Raw genomic sequence first — 21019 nt, 5'->3', positions numbered from 1 at the left:
ATTGGAGACCATATAGAAATGTGCTACCATTTCAAAACCGGATTACTCTGGAACGGCTTATTGTACAGGGGGTTGCATTACACCTTTGTGATCGGTAAGGTCTGCTGTTTATTCTGGTTTACGGTTTGTATGTGTATGTATGTGTGGAACGAAAAGTTTGTGAAATATTCCTCCTATATGAATTGAAATGAGCGCAGAGCTATAGTAGCCTAATATGATTATTTCTTGAAAGTTAATTTTCTCGCGAACCGTTTATCGCAGCATAACAGTCAGCGAACAATCAGAGAAAACTGCGCTGAGAACATTGTAGGCGGATATTAGACCTACCTGCTGTTGGTCTAGACATATATACTCGTATCCTGTCATTTAGAAACAATGCTGTGGTCTAGTCTAGTCATCAACAAAAAATTGCAAAAAAAAAGAATGGAATTGGTGTGACATTTCGTGAGTGTGCGTGAGAGCGTGAGATTGGTGCTGAAAGCGTGAGTGTCACGCCAGATGCGTGAGAGTTGGCAACCCTGTGGACATTAGAAATTTCTTCCTGAACAGAGGCAGAGGGAGAGGAACAGTGAGGAGAGATAAGGAGGATGAGGGAGGTATGATAATTGCCCACATTAACGGTAACATTAACATTTATGTTGGTAGCCAGTGCTGTGATTTGATCTATGGTTTAATGGCAAACTTAAATAAGTTTGCTGCATTTGCAAATGTAGGCTACTCTGATTCTGTGCAGATTATTATAGGATACATTTGGAAATTATCACCAAAAGTCAGTATGAAGGCTTTAGTAGGCTATTTAAGCTACAAAGAACTGCAGTATTGCCAGGACTATACCCTTACCTGGGAGGGAAGTATATGTCAATTTTGAAAAAATAAGCTTCCCTTGTGTTAGTAGGAAAGCCTATTAAATTCATGCAGTGAGTTTAGGCCTACTTATGCCTGTGTGTTTGAATGTTGCTGGATAGTGGCTGCTACAACAATTGAGGGAGAGTGCTGGTCCTACAGTATGACAGTGACAATAATGATTTTGAAGCTTGTAGCCATTTATTTCATATTGCGCGCACATTTTTTTTTGTAGGCTATTGGGAGTTGGAGCAAAGCTCTAGATCTAGAATCGCCCCTGAGCGGTCCCTCCTCCAGTGGTAGGCTACGGACCTAACGAACGCCAGGGTGACGTGACACAGTTACAGTAATTGGGAGTTAAAAAAAATCTTTATTCTTCCACCGTCCAGCAACTGTCAATATACAACGGAAAACAGGCGATTTTGGAAGGTGTGTAGCCTATCTGCTTTAACTTTTTTAATCTAGGCGGCATTCCACCCAGTCCACCCAGAGTCAGAGGCCTACCCTCTGTGATATGAATGAATGTTCTGCCTTCATATGCTCAAGCAGGCCTTTATGTCCATGTCGCAAATGTAGAGTCCGACTTGCTGCAGCCACAATCATCTTGAAAGTAGCCTAGCCTAGGCTTGACAGGAGATAACATTCTACAATTTACACTGATTTTTTCTCCTCTGTTGATCTCGCGACGTTGTTGGCGAATTTGTATATGCTTATAAAAACAAAATACCACTTAATTTCGGGTTAAAATGCATTAACGCGCGTTACTGAAGTTTATCCCGACTCCCGAGTAAAATATTTACCATTTTTTTGTAATGCCTTACATTAGCCTACCACGTTACAGAAAATTAGGCCCATTAGGCCTACATTATGCCACTTTTATAACGCGTTACTCCCAACACTGTATAGGCACAACAAAACACTAAGTGCGTGCGTAAAGTCAAAAAACGCGTAACTACGCATATTTCACCCTGCCAGAATTCTCAAATCTCAATCTCGCCTAGGGCAACCAAAGGGCTAGAACCGGCCCTGCTAATTACTGACTCAATATAGCCTACCTCAAGTCAAGTCTTTTTTCCTGTGAACTCGATAGGGAAATCGACGGCCAGAAAAAAAACCCGCGGAGCCTGATATAAATTGACATTTAGGTAGTTGGGTATCTTTATTTCGGATTGAAAGTAAACTCTCCTTTCGTCTCCTCATCTCAGCAGAAAGTTCAGTTTAATTAAATGTAGGGTTTCCCCATGAATCAGTCAGTCCCGTGCATGTATAGCTTGTCCCACGTAGCCTATGGGGTTACAGGAATGTAGGATATGAGCTTGGCTGGAGAACATGTCAACAACTGATTGCAGAGACTAACACAGTGAAAGCCAGTTGCAATCTTTTTACCGGTATGATATTTCGAAACGCCATGTTATTTCCCATAGACAATCGACGCCAGGAAGTTGGATGGAAACAGAAGTTACGGAGGTGGGACTTATTCTGGAGAGGTCTATGGCGGCTCGCATCGAGGAGTGGTTGAAGTAGGACGTCAATAAAGATGACGGACAAGTGGCTTATCCAATCATATGCAAGGATTTTTGATAAAGCCCAGCCTTCTGAAACACCTCTCCAATGGAGCTAGTGGAAATAGGCGGAACGAAATTCATCTGGCGAGAGTCAAGTTACATGATATGCCGATTGAAAGCATTCCACTCAGCTAGCTAGGTGGCTACTGGCTACCAGGCTCATAATTTACTTTTAATTGCAAACAGAACATGTCTAGCTAGCATCATGTCATACATGCTTCTATTTGATGCTTCTATGAAAACTGTCTATACCAACTTAATATCATGCTTATCATTGTTAATATTGTGCTGGTACAAACAATGTTAGAGTATGTGGACTAGCCTATATTTGAATGGAGCTGGTAAAAAAAGATCATTATGACAACGTGTGGACACAGTGAGCTTAAAGTGACAGTGCACCATTTACAAATGAGTTAAACAGCATAAAATGAGTAGTATTTCTTAAAGGGACACCAGGCAACGTTTTGTGTTAATTAATCATCTTCGTAAGTCGGTATATGGTTAAATGACTCATTACAGGGCGAATAAAGACTCTCTCGCCTGCCCCTACTGCCTGTAGGAGGAATATCCCGCTTTACAAGTTCGGTGTATCGTACCCGCCGACCTTCAGTCTCACAAAGTCTCAGACATCGTGAGAAGCAGGATCCGTTTACATCCTGCATCCCCAGCACAGAGGCAAGTTAACGAAATGCTAGCGATTGTTGCAAACGTGTGTATAATGGCAGAGCCGGCGAAGAAGCAGCGAAAACCCTTGACGGAAGATGCAAAGAAAAGGAAAAGAGCTTCAGACCGAGACGTTAGGGGGAGCTTAGAGAAAAAGCATCAGGCTTGCCTGGTGTCCCTTTAAGGAATTAATACTTTAAAACAAAATTACTGTGTCATTATTATCAATTAAATAATATAAAAGTGTTTTACTTTTACCTTTTTGGTTAGGCCTACTCATTAATTTTGTGATTTATGTTGTATTTAAAGGGATATACCACCATTTGGGGAATTACTCATTTTCCACCTCCCATCAATTTAAACAACTGATTTTTACCTTTCTCCAGTTCATCCAGCCGTTCTGTGAGTCTGGCGATACCCCATTTAGCTCCAGACTAGATCATTAAATCGGATTAGACCATTATCATCTCGCCTGCTAGCATCACGCTAAAAAGTGACTAAGAATTCTGGTAATTTTCCTACTTAAAACTTTGTCTCTTCTCAAGTTAGAAAGTGTAATAAGACTAACGGAAAATGAAACGTGGCGATTTTCTAGGCTGATTTGACATGGAACTATACTCTCATTTCGGCGTAATAATCTGCTGCACCTCAAACTTGTTGCTGGAAGTTACAGCCTACGGCAGGGGTGGGCAAACTTTTTGGCTCAAGGGCCACATTGGGTTTTGAAAATTGGCCGGCGGGCCGCAATTGACATTATAAACGTTATCTAAGGAGAGTGAAAAGCAGTTTGCAGTAAAGCTAACCAACGTCGTCTCTATCGCAGGAAAAAAATAGCGAGCAGCCTGATAACTAAATGAAATGCTCGGCGGAGCGGATGAAAGTGCTTGGCGGGCCGGAGTTTGCCCACCCCTGGCCTACGGGGACTATTTTCAGAATCCATGGTCTAATCTGATTCAATGATCTATGCTAGGGTTGAGCTAAAAGTGGTATCGCCAGACTCAGCTAGATGAACTGGAGAAAGGTAAAAATCAATTGTTTAACTCGAGGGGAGGTGGAAAATGAACCTAATTCCCCAAATTGTGGGTGCCATTTAAGAAGCTTTAGTCTTTAGGGAGAAAATTTACTTTTTAATCGTGATTAATCTAGATTAATTAATTCCAAAATATGAGATTAATTAGTTCATTTTTTTTTTTTTTCGTTTGACAGTCCTAAAATATATTTTTCAGAAAAAAAAGAATGTATGAAACAAAATCACCACACCAATTATGGTTTATAATAATTATTTCAACCTGATAATGAATGATGATGGAAATGAGCAACTACATAGCTCATAATCTAAAGCAGTCGCCTAAGGTCTGAGACCCCTGGAGAATGTATAGTGTGAACAGGAAGGAAACTGAGGCCCTATCAGAGCCGAAGTGCGCCAGAAAGAGATTATTTCAAATTAACTCATAATGTGAATACAAAATGAACTGAGTCCCTTTTATTTTGGTCAAGATAGATATTTCGCCCAAAACACAGACATGATTTGATTAAAAAACATTACAACAACCCTATGACCTATGCGCCTGGCACAGAGATGCTTTTTTTGGCTATTAAAAGACAGACCCATTCTCTCCCCACGGCTACCACAGTGGTTACTCAATTACATTTTTAGGAAACGCTTGGCAAATTATACTTGGTAACACTTTATTACAGTGCATGAAAATGCACTGTACAGTTCTTCCTAGGCAACAACTTCTTCTTATTATTCCGCTTACCACTTTTTCCGTACGCAATTTCTCTTGAACAGTTTAACTTAGAAACTTCATTCAAACTTTGTAACGTAGGTATTCAAACGGACCAAGCTGCTATGTCTTTTCAACTTTTCGACTTTGAAACTAGCCTCAGGCTTTAAGCATACAATCTGGGTCAATTAAGACTACACATCCTATTCAACTGTTTCCTCTGCCCAAAACTGTTTTAAAATAAAAGTCCTCACTACAATAATCCACTGTTAAACAATGTAACCCATTAAACTACTGAACTTTTTACATTCAACTTTTAAACGGTCTACTTTTAAACTATCATTAAACTATCTATCTATTAAACTAGCTGTCTATCAACAACTTTTAAACTATCTACATTCAACTTTTAAACTTTTAAACTATATACATTCAACTTTTAAACAGTCTACTTTTAAACTATTATTAAACTATCTATTAAACTAGCTGTCTATCAACAACTTTTAACTTGTCATCAACTATGTCAACACTTGTCATCAAGTATGACTCCTACCCACTGTAGCTAGTTAGCATGGTTAGCATAGTTAACATGTTAGCATTGCTAACATTTTTAGCATTTTTAGCAAAACTGCTAAAAATGATTAGCTAGGTTAGCTAAGTCACATGGTTAGCATGTTAGCATTCTTAGTATTTTAGCACAACTGCTATAAATTATTAGCTAAGTTAGCTAAGTCACATAGTTAGCATTGCTAGCATAGTTAACAGCATTAACATTAGCATTTTTAAAGGAACCATATGTAAGATTGTGGCCAAAACTGGTACTGCAATCACTTTCAAATTACTGTAGAGCGATGTATCCCCTCCCCCTCCCCCCTGACTCGAGGTTGCCAACCCAGATGCCGAAACACTACCGACTTTGTGATTAGTAGATAGGTGGAGGGTGGCGCATCAGGCCAAAACACAACATGACATGACAAAACACAACATCAACATCAGTTGAGGGCTGCAACTTCACTTTTTAAATGACAATATCCTGGCCGGACTACTGTTGTCAGTGATATAAGTATTTGAAATGAACATGATTACTTAATGTCTAGTGACATATCAGGGCCATTTTATGATTAATTGAAATACATTTCTTACATACGGTTCCTTTAAAAAAACTGCTAGAAAATATTAGCTTAATTAACTAAGTAACTTGGTTAGCATTATTATCTTTGTTAACATAGTTAACATAACTGCTAGCAAACATTAGAGCCATTCCAACTGTCAGTTATCGTCAACTATCTACCTAAATAATTTAACTATTTAAACTATCCACCTATTTAACTGTTCAGTCATTCCAACTATATTAAACCTCATCTACCTAGCAACCAACATAGTTTGTTTTTACTCTGTATGATATTTTACCTCATATTTTTGCATTTTCATGCACTGTATTTCCTTCAGGAAATGCTTTTCTAGTTTTAATGTGTCGCTGTTACAGTGTACCTACCTAATTAGGTACAGTGTACCTGTGTAACATCATGTACTATCAGGTACTATCATTGTACTTCCTTTATGTATTTGTGGGTACCTACATATAGTTGTTACATTGTAATACTGAGTGTTTTTACAAAACTTTGCCAATTTGCCTACATTTTCATCAGAGGCAAATAGCTGACCTGAGACCTGCTGGATGGGGTAAATCTGGTCATGATAGATTTGATATACAAACCATTCTTAGCTCCAGTCAAGGCCTTATTGTCTTCAGTGTACATGTAACAGCTGTGCTGCTACAACCTTGTTACTCTTTGATACAGTGGAATAAACCTATTAAGTGTACCAGTTAATTACTTACATAGAATCATATAGAATTATAGTAGTAAAATCTGTACTTTGATGATGGCTGAAGATTGATGGGCTTACAAGAAAATGGTATACCGGTTCTGTAAACTTGACTGACTCTGAATCCATCTCACTTGTTTCTGAGATAATAGACACTTGTCTTATGTCATGTCTTTTATTATAGCTTTGCAAGGACTTTTGATCTAACAGTAACATCTGCCGATTGTCACATACACAGGATTTGGTCAATGAAAACCTGAGCAGACACACTCAATGAGATCCAGCCAGTGAGATAAAACCCTAAAAGCCTGCTAAAAGCTTCACAAATATCAGGCCTTTCTTTATGGTCAGTGAACAAGCAGTGTGGATCATGTCATCTCCCTCAGTCCGGATTTCCTTAGCAAACAGTCAGATCACTCTTTGATGCCTAATGTGCCATGTAGTGCGCAACATTAGATGGACCACTCCTCCATTTTATTTTCCTTTAGGCAAGCCAGCAGCAAGGGCTGTTAATGAAATTGAGTACAGTTGTCACCCCTGCGCACATTCTGTATTTTATTGGAGGCATTTCGAAGAGATAACATAATAGATGATAAGGGCTGTACTGTGGCTTTCACACTCTCTTTGTTTACGCTTCTCTGACTGGAAGCTTAGGCTGTGGTTTTCTGTAAAGAAAACACCTTATCGTTTGAGATCATAGCATACAGTAGGAAGGAATTTCTGATCTAAGTGACTTATGCAGCTTTTGGAACTGACCTTAAAAGGGTTGGATTTTCATTTTATCTTGTGTACAGCATACCAATGTCTGGATGTGTTCTGCATAACCCTAAGGTCCTCTGTTGCTGCAATTTGCTGATGAAAGATCTTCATAGAATCACAGCTCTGACATCCATTCCTTTTTGTGTTTGTATAATAAGTGAGACGGACATTGCTGTTGTCGTTTAAAAACACAAACTTTTCTACACAAACTGCCTTGCAACTACACTACGGAATATATGCTGGGAAACTAGCCTTCTCAGTCATATGCATTACGGTGGACTGATTTTGTTTGTTAAGATTTTCTGTGCTAAAAGGAAGGGTTGAGTTTACAGGCTGGTTTTAAGTTTCAACATTTTAGTAGCCTGTTTCAATAAATGCAGCCTTAAGCTGTTTGTCATGTTTTTGTCATGCATTCAAAATGTTAACAATATAAAGTTATTTTGAATATTGATAAGGTTATTTTCCCGGGACACTTTGAATGGTGACTTTGAAACTTATTCTCTAACACTCCACCGGTGTGAGTAATTATTAGCAGGGTAAATAATTACAAGTTAATACTGAGCAAGCTACAGGTATTTTGGGGCTCACTAAAGGCCTCTTTTCTTTTGTGATTATTAGTATACATATATATATATTTTTGTTGTTGTTTTGTTTATTACTTTCTATTTTCATTTTTCATTCAACTAGAGGGTGAAGTGCAAATAAATTCGCTACTTAACCAGTTAATATCCTAGTCTGTTTGGTTTGAGTGGAAGGGTGGGAATTTATAAGGTAGGTGCACATTCACACAATACTGACACGGCCACATAGCTATCTAGCCTGCCCCCTGAATAGAGTAAGAACAGTAGGCTAAATGCTAAATTGTTAATGTTCCTTAATGGGTAAAGTTTTGCCCGTTACATATGAAAAAAAGCAGAACCCTAACCTTTATTTCTCTACAATGTGTGTGGTGTGTGTGTGTTTATGTGTGTGTACGTGTGTGTGTGTGTGTGTAAAAAATGCATGGTTTGACACCCATTTGTCTGATAGTGTGTTGTTTTTTCACTCAGATACTCAAAATTCGATGAGGCTCTCTGATGTCTGATAGGGTCACTCATGTCTCTCATGTGTCTGGTTAATGTAGCATTGATGATGTTTGCACACTTCCAGTCTTGAGACAACGAAGTTCGAGACAACATATGGTGCTTTTGATTAACAGGATTTTGACCCCACTAGAGAGTGGAATGTGTATAGGCATTTGTTTGTGTTTGAAGAGGAATACTACAGCTCTATCATTATTATGCAAATTTCTGTTTATTTTCTGTTTGTTTCAATCATCTTAGTACTAATTCAAGTCCTTTAAATGTTGAACCCTCTTTCCTTGTGTTCCATACCTACATGACTCTTTTGCACACTCTGGTGATATTAATCCTGAAATACTTCTACAGTCAAAAGATGAAGTACACAGAAAATAACCAAGGAGCATGCAACAGATTCAGCAACACAGTTTTGTACCAGTAATCCAAATACTGAACTGTGAAGTCTGAACCACTGGACATTCATAGTTGGGCACATGTAAACTACTACTACTGAAGCAAGGCGTCCTGTTATAGACAGGGCAAAACCAAAAACAATTTGATAATGGCCACGACCAAATGTTTCTCAGTTGATCCTGTTGTATTGTTTGACGTAGAATCCATTTCTGCTTGGGACATTTTTGTATTGTGCATAGTTAATGGGTAATTTGAATACATTATCTGATATAAATATATAAAGTCAAGTCAAGTAATTTTATTGATATAGCATATTTATGTATAACAATTTGCCTGGCAAGCCAGACCCACATCAAGATGTTGGGTCTGGGAACACACCATTGGCAGGACTCAATCCAAGGGGCGGTTGTCTTTCAAATTCTCTCTGCACACAATAGGATAGCACTACAACCCATGAGTCCCATGTGTTTTCCCACCAGTGGAGCTAGTTGGTAGATCAAACTTTTGCTGTATCCAATCAGCAAAACTCCAAATACATCCTTCTTTTTTAGGAATGACTTCAGTGCCGTTCTTTGTTCTTTTCTCAAACAAAAGCTTAACTCCAAGTCTATAAGAGTCGCGGCCAAAAGCCGAGGAGCAAGGAGATACTTGCAAGTAGTCATATATGGCAGGGATAAGAAAAAAAACTGCACTGCAAGCACTTCACTGTGTATCATGGTGCATTACGCTTCATCACAAATGCCAATTCACATACTCGTCACTTCCGTCTTTACGAGGTGACTGGTTATAGTTCTCTTGGTCTTCGTAGATGGTTTCACTGGCACATTTTTATCTATAAAGCTATCAGTGGTAAACTTCCCTTGTATCTTTCTAGCCTGTTAATCTGGAATCACAATAAATGCAATCTCCGTTTTCAATAACACCGGCTCTTAACATATCACACATTGCTACAGAATTAGGAAAAATGGCTTTCTGCTACTCTACCCCCTGGTGCTAGAAATTCCAACAAAAAGAAACAAAACTCTCCATTTTTATTCCATTTGGACATTTTAAACAATTACTTAAGTTACTTAAGTCAGATAACTGTTTTCAATAACCCTTTTGTCCCCTTTTGTCTATATAAGTATTTATCTTTTGTTAAATGTAGCTGTAAATGTATTTATCCTATTGTTTGCTATGTCTGAACTTGTCAAATTGTATTCTGTTTTTCCTGTCTTGTCATTTTTGTATACTTTTCTGTTGTTGTTCTTACAGGGAAGCTGCATCAGGCAGGTAACTGAAGAGTTCCGTTCGTGTTGGGTCTGCTGCAACAATTAGCTTCCACTATAATCAATGGAAGTAGCTACACCAGACGTGATAGCGGTGCATACAGTACGTTCTAAAAAAATAGACCATTTTTCTAAAAATGGATTTTACGCATCACGAACGGAACACTTCAGTTACGCGCCTCTTAGTGTACTTTTTGCTTTTGCGAGCCCATGATACCCCAGATTTAAGAACAGTTTCAGAATGTCACACATGTAAAGGAGTCTACTTTAGCCACTCCCACTAGACAGAGTGCCAGAGCATCAGAGACTGTTCTTGCTAGACACACCGTTGCAAATTTCATATGACCATGCATCATTCCACAAAATAGTGTCTTCTCTATCATCAAGTTATTCAATTAGGCTAAACATAGCCTTAACTCAAAACATCTTTTAGGCCTACTGTTAGGCCTTTGTCATTTTGCAGCAATGCTTAAATTCTGCTTACTGCATGTTTATTATAATATAATATAAACATATTCAACATTCATTATTAAATGCTTAACTGGAATGATGTTTTCCCCATATCATTCTATTTTTAAAACAGGCCTACCTGTAGACATGTATTGGGCTATGGGTTATGGGTACAGGAGCGGGCACTGTACTAGTTACAATTAAATAAAATAAATACAAATAATAAATGATAAGCTCAGAACAGGATAGAATAATATATGAGTGGACCATTTAAAAAAAAACTTCAGACTGAACTGAAACCAAGAGGGTCTTTGAATTTGATTTAAAACTATCAATGGTGATGTGGAGTGATGTGCTGTGATTGTTTCTTAGTTCTACCAGAAAGACTCAGTAGACAGAATAGAATCAGTTAACAATTTAATTAGTAAAGGAACGGATTGGATGCAAGCATGATAGAGTCCTGAATAGGTAACAGTCTTTGGCGTAGGCCCCGTCTCGGATCCGTCCAGCGATGAGAGGATCTCGTCTCCTGCCGATGGATGAAGGCAGGGGCGGGGAGCCTACCCCCCACGACGAGACGGGGACCAACTGGTGGCGGTGGCTGAAGGAAGATGTGGTAGGCAGACCGTGCCCGATGGACGTGGACTGCTGGCAGAGGTGGAGGGGACGTCAAAGTCAGCGTACTGAGAAGCAGAAGCAGTGTTAGGTGGTACATATTTAAAGAGCCCACTGAATTCCTATAGGCTAGCGCTGATTGAATGAGTGAATGATCAGATTGCAGGGCTTTCCCGAAAGTAGGCAACGCTAAGATTGGCTCCGTGTAAGCATGGGAGGAGTAAGCTACACTACGAGTCTTCCTAGTAGAACTTTCGCTGAAGCTATCATTTCCAGTTAAAGGTCTATCTACTGCATTTTGAGCCAATTGTAATCTCGAGATAGTTAATTGGGTCAACCCCAGGTAAAGAGAGTTATAATAGTCCAGCCTAAAGATAATAAAAGCAGTGGTAGTGCAGTGGTTAAGAAGCTGGCTAGCATACAGTAGCCAGAAAAGTTGTGGTTTCAATTCTCGGCTTTGCCACCATTTTGCCCTTGATCAAGGCACTTAGCCCCCGAGTTACTCTTGTAATATAATTGACATATGCATATTGCTTTGGAAAAAGCGTCTGCTAAATTAATAAATGTAAAAGCATGGATAACTACTTCCAGGTATTTTTTAAAAGCGGTTTTACTTTCACAAGACATTTCTAAGATGGTAAATGTTTTAGCCTCACTGTGCAAATTAGCAGACAGACGGACAAGAATAGGGCTGACACTGGATGCTACTGGAGGCTGGTCTAAAAATGACTTACGTTTTCTTGTCATTTAAGTGAAGAAAGTTCTGTGCCATCCAGCATTCAATTAAAAAAACATTATTTATCCTACAAGGGGCAATTTCATCATGCAGACAGAGTGACATATAAGGCATAACACAATATACAAGGAAGGACAATAAGAAAGAACAGGGCAGACACAAGTGTAAGTAAATGTGCCAGAACAAAGGCTCAATATATGAGACTCAATCAGCATTCTTGTCTAGTTCCTCTCTAATATAAATTTGCCAGAAAGAGAACCATTTACTTTTACTCGCTGTATGTTCATTGTAAATAGATAGTCTTCTTTTTAAAACCACATTTTTTGCAATGTCATATATAAAAAATCCCAATTAACCATATCAATTGCTTTTTCCGCATCTAGACTAATCAATGCTGTAAGTGTCTTGCTTTTTTGAACTTTATTTGTAATAAGCAACAATCTTCTAATAACGTCTTGGATTTGACATCCTCTAACAAAAGATGTTTGGTTCTCATCAATAATATCAGGTACTAGATGTACCGCATAGCGGTACAAAATATGACCGCCGCTCAGTCCTGTACATTCGTTCCGCGAAAATAAATCACACTTCAATTTGTCTCCATATTTTACTCTATCCCCCACTCTTAAAACTTTTGTGTATGCTTGTTTGGCATGCCTGAGTGTGTGTGTGCGGCTGCACAGAAAGTAGCCTACTGGTGCTGAAAAGGTGAATAGATTGTAGAATAGCCAAAGAAGATGTAGCATTGTTATAAAACCTTTAAAATCTCTAAACAATCACAAGTAGGGCAGTTCATCACAGTTCATCCATTGCAACTGGATTGATGAAAGGTCACTTACACCTGTAGGCTACATTGTATTTGGGAAAAGCAAAAGGTATCAGCATAATGTATTTATTTATTTATTTATTTATAAACAAAAACATCTCTGTCAGTTCCATGCCGTTTTCAACAGCTATCAAAAACAAAGGTCATTTTTGGATGGATGGATTTTTTGTGAATGTTTCTTCTTCTACATAAGATTTTAGTCATCTTTAGTTCATGTAATACTTTATTGTCAATGCACAAATTAAGTAACAGTAGTCTGAAACGTTATTGTTAATGCACAAATTAAGTAACAGTAGTCTGAAACGAAATGCTGTTTTACATCTAACCAGTGGTGCAAATAACTGACATGTCCAAATGGGCCTTGATGAAATGCGTCGCTAGACTGTACACATTTTAACGGGCCAAAGTTGAAGAGCTGTTGTCCGTTATTGTTCGTGCAAATATAGGCTGATTCATGTTCCCTTGCATTGTGTAACTGAGGTCCATGGCTAGTCTGGCTTTCACCAGACCAAGCTCAATCTTTTAAGAAATCAAAAAATAAATAGCGGGCAGATCAGGCTGGGTTCACCCAGCCTAGTCCATAGGCACCCGATATTGTTTAATTTTCCGATTGAGATATCCACGCTCTGGCTACTCTAAATGCAAAAATGCATCAGGGAGTTATGACAAAACTGTAACTAAGAAACTAGATCCTAATAGAAAGCTGTTAGCTTCCCTAAGCTACAGGTAGGCTTATAAAGTAGGCCTATTTACAACATAAATTGTCAATAGTCTATGCTGGCGACACAAATAAATTCTCCTTTGGAAACCAATGGCTTACGCCTTACAGTATCAAGCGGACTTAAACTGCCATATCGTGGCGAAAAGTTGTAATAAAATTCACGCAGCTCCATGAGTCAAGGAAAGCGCGAATGAAGTAGCCACTTCTAAATGGGACCCACTACACAGTAGCTTAAAGGGATGGTTCAGGATTTTGGACATAGGACCTCATTTCCAAGTAAGCAAGTGTGATATTTATCAGTGGAGACCGTTTTCAACACGTTTCATCCAGTCCTTCTAATTGCAGAGTTCGCAGGTGCTAGGCTAGCGCAAGTCAACGGTATGTGCTAGCCTGCCACTAAAAACAGTCTTACCCACTCCAAAGTACACCCAAGGCAAATAAATTATAACGCCAGACTATCGATGTAAATGTCTGTATTGATAGTTTTATTTCTAACATTATTCTATCCTTGCATTTCAACGATCGCATTACATTTTGAGGGACTAGTGTCTTAGCAGCGGCGGAATTATACTTGCTCCAGTTAGTAGTACTGCGCCAAAAAGTAAACAGTAAAGCGCACTCCTTGCCTAGCACTATACTTGCTAAAGCAGCCATAATGAAATGAAGGTGTCATTGGATACTTCACACACACGTGCTTTTTAATTTCACAGACTACAACTACCAAGCTGGAATCAAAGCACATCGATTCCCCTCTCACACCCTGCACGCACTTAAAACAAAATAAACAGGCGTCTCAGTCTCACGCATGTATAGGCAAAACTGTATCAGACCGGTGTAACGTTGGTAAATCTTCCATTGCACAGAATGTTTTTTATAATAATGAATAATAATAAGAATAAATGACAGTCGAAAGATACAAACAGTGCTGCTATACATTTGCTTGGTATAACCGCATTTATAGTTTTCTACAAATGCAATCAATCAAATTGGCCTCCATCACTCAACCAACGCTAACGGTAACATACCTAGGTCCTTATTGATATTATAAGATTAACGTACCTGCAGTAAAAACCAGGGCTCCGAACCGGTTCAAGGAACGAAAACGAAAACCGAAAACGAACGGAATTTTACGGAATTTTACGAGGAGCGGAAACGGAAACGAAAACAAAATGGTCTTCAACTGTTCCGGAACAGAAACGTTATTCTGAAATCCACAAAACCGGTTAATAATGTTTTTTTTCGTTCTCTATATATTTTATAAAATTTCACAAAAGCATATCCTAAGTGTTCTACTCGTTTGATTGTAGGCGAACAGCCTAATCATTTGATTTCTGCAGTTTGAAAAAAACCCCCCAAATAAATGGACATTTGGTCCAAATGTGTATATTTTGTCTTGCTGTTGTAATGTAACCTATCCGTCTGCCACTTCGGATCTTAGGCCAGCTCGTAGCGTAGGCTACTGAAACTGATTTGGAAATTGCTTGTAGCCTATGCGTAATAGCCTATTTTGCCTGTCCACGCCTTGTCGTTTTAAAGTCGGGATTTGAAATGTTTGCGCAATTATAGCCTATTCTATGCAAACGGGATTAACGGGAAATTTGAGATAGGCCTTGTCAGCAACAGACAGGTTCGTTTATAAACAGGGTTGGAATTATAGCGCAAGCCTTTGAAGATCTCCATATGCAAAACTTAGGCTACAACCAGGTAAGGAGTTTAGCACGTATCCAGAAATATTTTATTTGATAAGAAATGATTTATAGGCATAGGTTAGGCCTACAGTAAGTCTGTAGGCTATGGGATGGATAGCCCATCTGAATGTTTTTGGATGCCGCCTGTGATTTATTATTTTTGGGCATAGCTACGGTATAGGCTAAATCAAGGGGAAATAATGAGTACGTCTATTCTAAAGTCCACAAAAATAGACTTGATAGGCCCGCCAAACACTGCCGGAACTTTAAGAACGAACGATATTTTGCGTTCCGAACCGGTTCAGGACCGATATGTTGGTGGCGGAACGCATGCAAGAACGAAAACGTTAAACATAGGCCTACCTGAACCGTTCGGAACGGAACGTTTGAAAAATTATTTTGTTTTCAAGCCCTGGTAAAAACCAAGCATGTCCGATAAACATCCTCAGATTTATTTCGGCTTCAAGAAGAAATGGAAATTACATTTCATGTGAACATCATCCTATCCTTATTAGACGTTCTCTGCGGTAAACTACACTCCTTGTAGGAAGCGTCCATTGTTTTTCCAACCCACTTTTAACTTCCAACAAAATTATGTCTCACTGCAACGATGTGCCATCTAGTGGACAAACGACTACTTATCGCCAATACTGGAAATGCAGCCATGATGATGATGATGAATATTTATTTTGGCTTTCTTTTAATCCTACTGAATTTGTAATTATGTATTGGCCGTTCTAATACCGATAGTATGTGGGTGCCTGTGTGTGTGTGCACCGCCATCTACAGGCCAATGAGTGTACAGTCACTAAATGTACACATAACCTAATTTTTTTAGACCCCCCCATGGATGAAATTCTACGAAACTTGGCATATCCCCAGAGAATGCCAGGTCAATCATACACATAAAATTTGGTGCAGTTCTGAACATCTTAACTGAAGATAGGGGCGATAGGGGTGCAAATCACAAATGAGTGATTATAGTAGGTAGGTAGGCAGGTAGTTATTTAGGAAAAACTTTGACAATCCTTATAATCCCATAATAATTGTTTATAATCTGTTGTAATCTGTTAACTAGATATTGGCCTACTGTATAATTGTGACATAATTCCTTATTCTTTTGTGCTTTTGGGGAACACAGTGATGATCGCTTCCTCCCATGATGGGGGAATATGTTTTGTTTTTTTAAATACAGTTGAAGGTAATGATAAATAGTGGAGTTAGCTCTTGGTTAAGTTTATTATACCACTCAGCTGGAAATCCATCTCTACCTGGTGCCTTATGTTTTAAATTTTCCTAAAGCTTACTGGATTTCTTTTGCAGTTTTTGCTGCATCCTGCATCCTCCATGCTTGGCGAAGTCAATCTCTCCAACATCTCCTTGGTCTTTGTAACATTTAGATCCAAAAAGGAGCTATCACATCATTCCACAAACACACTGAGGACCCATTACCTTGGACAGAACCAGATAAAGGGAAAAGAGAACAGTGTCGTAAGCAAACTTCACTAGATGACGATCAGGATGGTGGCAAGAAGCACCTCCAGTATGTAGGTTCTTTAGGTTAAGTTCATGTGTGTCTATCTGTAGTGTTTGTAGTGTCCTTGGATTAATATAATTTGGGTAAATCTGTTTAAGTAAATTGTATCATCATATAATGTACTTCTTACAGCATATTTTTGAAAATACAGTATATATTAATAAATAATAATAATATTGAAATGGACAAAAACGGTAGTGCTTAAGTTAACAGTTATTATTATTGCAAAAAACATCCCAGTATATTCAATGTATATTCAATGTACATTCAGTATATTCAAAACACCAACATGTGGCACTGATAACTACACTGGTAATTACACAGTACACAGTGGGAATGTCAGGTGTTTATCTGCATGTTTCTAGCCCCTCTTACTGCCTTATTGGAGACCGGACTGGGGGCCCACTACTGGTGACTGCCCATATATACCTCTGAGACTGAGAGTAACTGCAGGAATGTGATCCAGTGCATATGAGTGTGAACAAGTATCCATTTTTGCAAGGTGAAAGTGCTGCCACCAAGTGGTCAAACCTTTGCCACCTTAGAATAACACAGGTGTTGTATTGCAATTACTTCTGAATATTTTGAATCTTTGCAGTGTCAAGCAAATAAAACAAAACGAAAGAACTGGTCCGTGAAGAATTTATTATTAATGACAAATTAAAGAGAAACTGCAGTATTGGCAATTTCTTTGCTGTTTTCCTCAGTTTTTGCTTCTTTTTCGCTGGCTCTGTCATGATGAATGTCTGAGAAACTCCACCACTACCTTGTTCTAGCCGGTGCCTGGCTTGTATGTGTATTTAAATGCAGTAAAGCAATTTGTTACACTCGTTATACTTCCTGACACTGAGGCCGCTGGCCCGCCGGCCCAAAGCAAGGGTGTTTTTTCCGCTCACGGGCGCTAGGGGGAAGCAAGATGGGCACCATTCAACCAGAAAAAAGTCATATAGCCATTCCAATGACTCCGAAGCTGTTAAGTTAAGGTAAATTAAGCTAAAAAACCTGCATAGTTTGCCTTTAAGATTTATCATGTTGGAGATTGCATTACAAATGTATCAAAGTAATTTTAATGTTTATTGCACCTATTTACAAACCTTTTACTCATTTATTTGTGTCCACAATCAAGAATAAATATTAAGTAAGGACACAAATGGGACTCTGTTGACAATAACAAAGCAGCCAACGGATGTTATGGATAGACACAACACCTCCTCCAAATAATAAATTAATAATGGATGAAATTGAACAGTATTCAGCCAGTTGTTTTGCTTTCACTTTTGTTAATCCAACTATCCTGAGAACCCGAGTGACCAGCCTACTGTATGTACAGTACATGCAAACACACACACACACACTAGCACATATGCATACAGTATACACACACACACAAACAAATACAAACACATTTTCACTCACACAACAGTGTTCATCTTCAGGACAGAAATTTAGAAATAGACCAATAGCATTATTAACATCTTGAGCTCATTAAGTCAGATCCTATTTCTCTGCCCACAACAACTCCCACTCATGTTGCTGTGGGCTCTGCCCTGGGGAGCATAGGAGCATGCCTTGTGAGTTCTCTGGATGCCAGCTCTGGTCCTCCACTGCGCTAGCTGCTCATTTGTATGCTCCACGCAGGGCAAGGCGACACACACACCGGGAAAGCTGCCATCCCAGATGGGTCATGGAAGGAGTCAGAATGTACAGCTGGGCATGTCGGTATCCTCTCTCTCTCTCTCTCTCTCTCTCTCTCTCTCTCACTCACTCTCTCTTTCTTGCTCTCTCTCTCTCTCTCTCTCTCTTACACACACATACACACACGCACATACACACACAGTCACACACACACACATATACAGTATGCCCACTTCTTCTGGCAGTTTCATCAGTGCAATCTCGAACTCTTGATCATTTGAGCCCACTTTGCTCTATCAAAGGAGAGCCACATCTGTCAAATATAAATATGAGATATGGGGACAAACGTGGAACAGTGATCACTTCTGTCTTCCCTCACTTACACTCTCTCTCTACGTCTCCTCCCTCTTTCTCTCTCCCTCTGTCTCTATAATCTTTCTCTCTCCCATTTTCTGTCAACTTCCCTCTACCTCTCTCTCTCTCCGTTCCCAGTTTCCCATTTTTTTCTTCCTCTGTACTCTCATCCTCTATTTACTCCCTCTCCCTCTCTCTCTCTCTTTCTCCGTCTTTGTGGAACCTGCTGCTCAGTCACATGTTGCTCCATGGTGGGCATTTGCTCCTCTGCCTCACGACCCATGGGGCAAGGCTCACAGTAGGCTCTGTTGTTCTGCCTCTGGCTCGACTGCTCAGCTGAGGGCTATATTAACAAACAAATATGTTCTGTTTCACTGTGTTAGCTCTCTCACTCACTCAGAGGTAGCTAAGGGTTACACATTTCCTACTGCTGATATTTTTATCTTGTTTTATTTTATGCCTATGTTGTTCACGTTTATCAGTATTTTTTTGTATATTCTTTTCAAATGTTTCCATCCATTTCGCTGTTACCCTCTACCTTCCTATCTCTCTCACTCTTTCCCTCTGACCTGTCTTTCACATACACACAGTCACAGACAAGTCACAGAACTAGCCCCCCCTTTCCTCCTTCATTGTCCCTTATTATGAATGAATATGCCTCCATTCATGTAATTTCTCTTTGACTCCCGTTACCCTCATCTTCCTTGGTGTGCTAAGTGATATTTCTCATCCCAGAGGGTGGGTTCAGCACCAAAAATGAGATCAAAACAATCGGAAATTCTAGATTTGGATAATGGATGGATGGATAGGTTCCAAATCTAGAAAAGTTGCACTAAGTTCCAAATCTTAACATAAAAAGGCAAACCTACTGAAAAAGACTATTGCTTTATTGTATGTGTAGATAAATGCACAAGTAGAATTACAATAGAAAGTGGTCCAGCCAAACTAACCTGCATTCTATAATATAATTGGACTATTATGCCTGGGAGGCCCAAGAATATTTGCACATTAAGATAAATTCTCAAAAGAATCTGTTAAACATAGATGTTTTTTTTCTGAGCAATCTTTGCAATCATTTTGCATTACCTCACAATAGTGTTGCACCACTACCATGACCCTTATGATACTCAATAGCATCATAGCTCTGTACAGATGAATTTATTTGAAATATAAAAAGAATCCTTTATGGAATTGTCAATATTGGTCAGTGCATCTGCACTAAGGCTGACAATACATGGTTGTTTAACCTTGCATGTCACCTGCATGTTTTTGCCTAACATTTTTCCATGAGGGAAAAATAATAATAATAACCTGCACCATATGGATGCATTGTATTTACCTGCACCATTATTCTGTTGCAGCACAAAAAACATCTCCCTACTCTCCCTTCTTGACAGGAAAACAGTGCAGAGATATTGCAAAATAGAGGCTGGCCTTCAGCAGATGAACTACTGCAGTCTGTCTTCTCTGTCTCTGTCCTGCTTTGACACTAAAGAAGTGGTGCCATTATCTATTCCCTCTGGAAAGCCCATATTAAGCCCTCTACCCGGTCCTGTGACTGGAGGTTCGGCCACTTTAGGTAATCTGCCCAGTCTTTGTCAGTCCACTGTAATCCACCAGAACATCAGGGAAATCTGAGCAGAAAAGTAGAAATGTGCCAGTAGAAAAACCTCTGCTGAAAACAGAAAGAACTCTGTGTTAGCTCAGTGCTTAAGATGTGTGGCAAAATGTAACTGAGTTAATACCTCTTTGCTTGTTGACAATGAATCATTTTCATGTCTTACTATTTTTTTTTGCAATGGTGAGCACTGCGACAATGCAAACATGAATCCTATGGAACACAACACACATCCTACCTCAGACTTCCAATTCTGATTTCTTTACCAGTCACTCAGTGAACATGGGAGTGGAGATCATTAGAGAAACCCAATATGGTGGGAGCTGCCCGTGTGGACTGAAAGAAGACCACAGTACCTGAGTACAGTCTCTTTCCTGCTGGTACACAGATGGGCATTTGTTTATGAGATGAAGGGCATCTCTAGGGAGACAGGGTTTGAATTGGTTTCAGGGGGCTAAAGTTACCATTTAAAGTTGTTGTACTCAGTAGAGATTGCTACCTTGGCTCATCAAACAGTGTCTGAAATCCAAATTTCTTCCTGTTGTTGGGATGGATTCTTCATGCCTGAATTTGTTGACAGAGATTTGGCTGATAGGCCTATAGGATCAACAATTTCTACCAATACAAAAATATTAGTTAGCCAAATATGTATTTTCCACACTCTAGAATGAATTTAGATAGATAGATAGTATCTATCTATCTATCTATCTATCTATCT

Source organism: Alosa sapidissima, chromosome 23 (assembly GCF_018492685.1).
Source record: "Alosa sapidissima isolate fAloSap1 chromosome 23, fAloSap1.pri, whole genome shotgun sequence".
Taxonomy (NCBI): domain Eukaryota; kingdom Metazoa; phylum Chordata; class Actinopteri; order Clupeiformes; family Clupeidae; genus Alosa; species Alosa sapidissima.
This window is presented reverse-complemented; position numbering follows the sequence as displayed.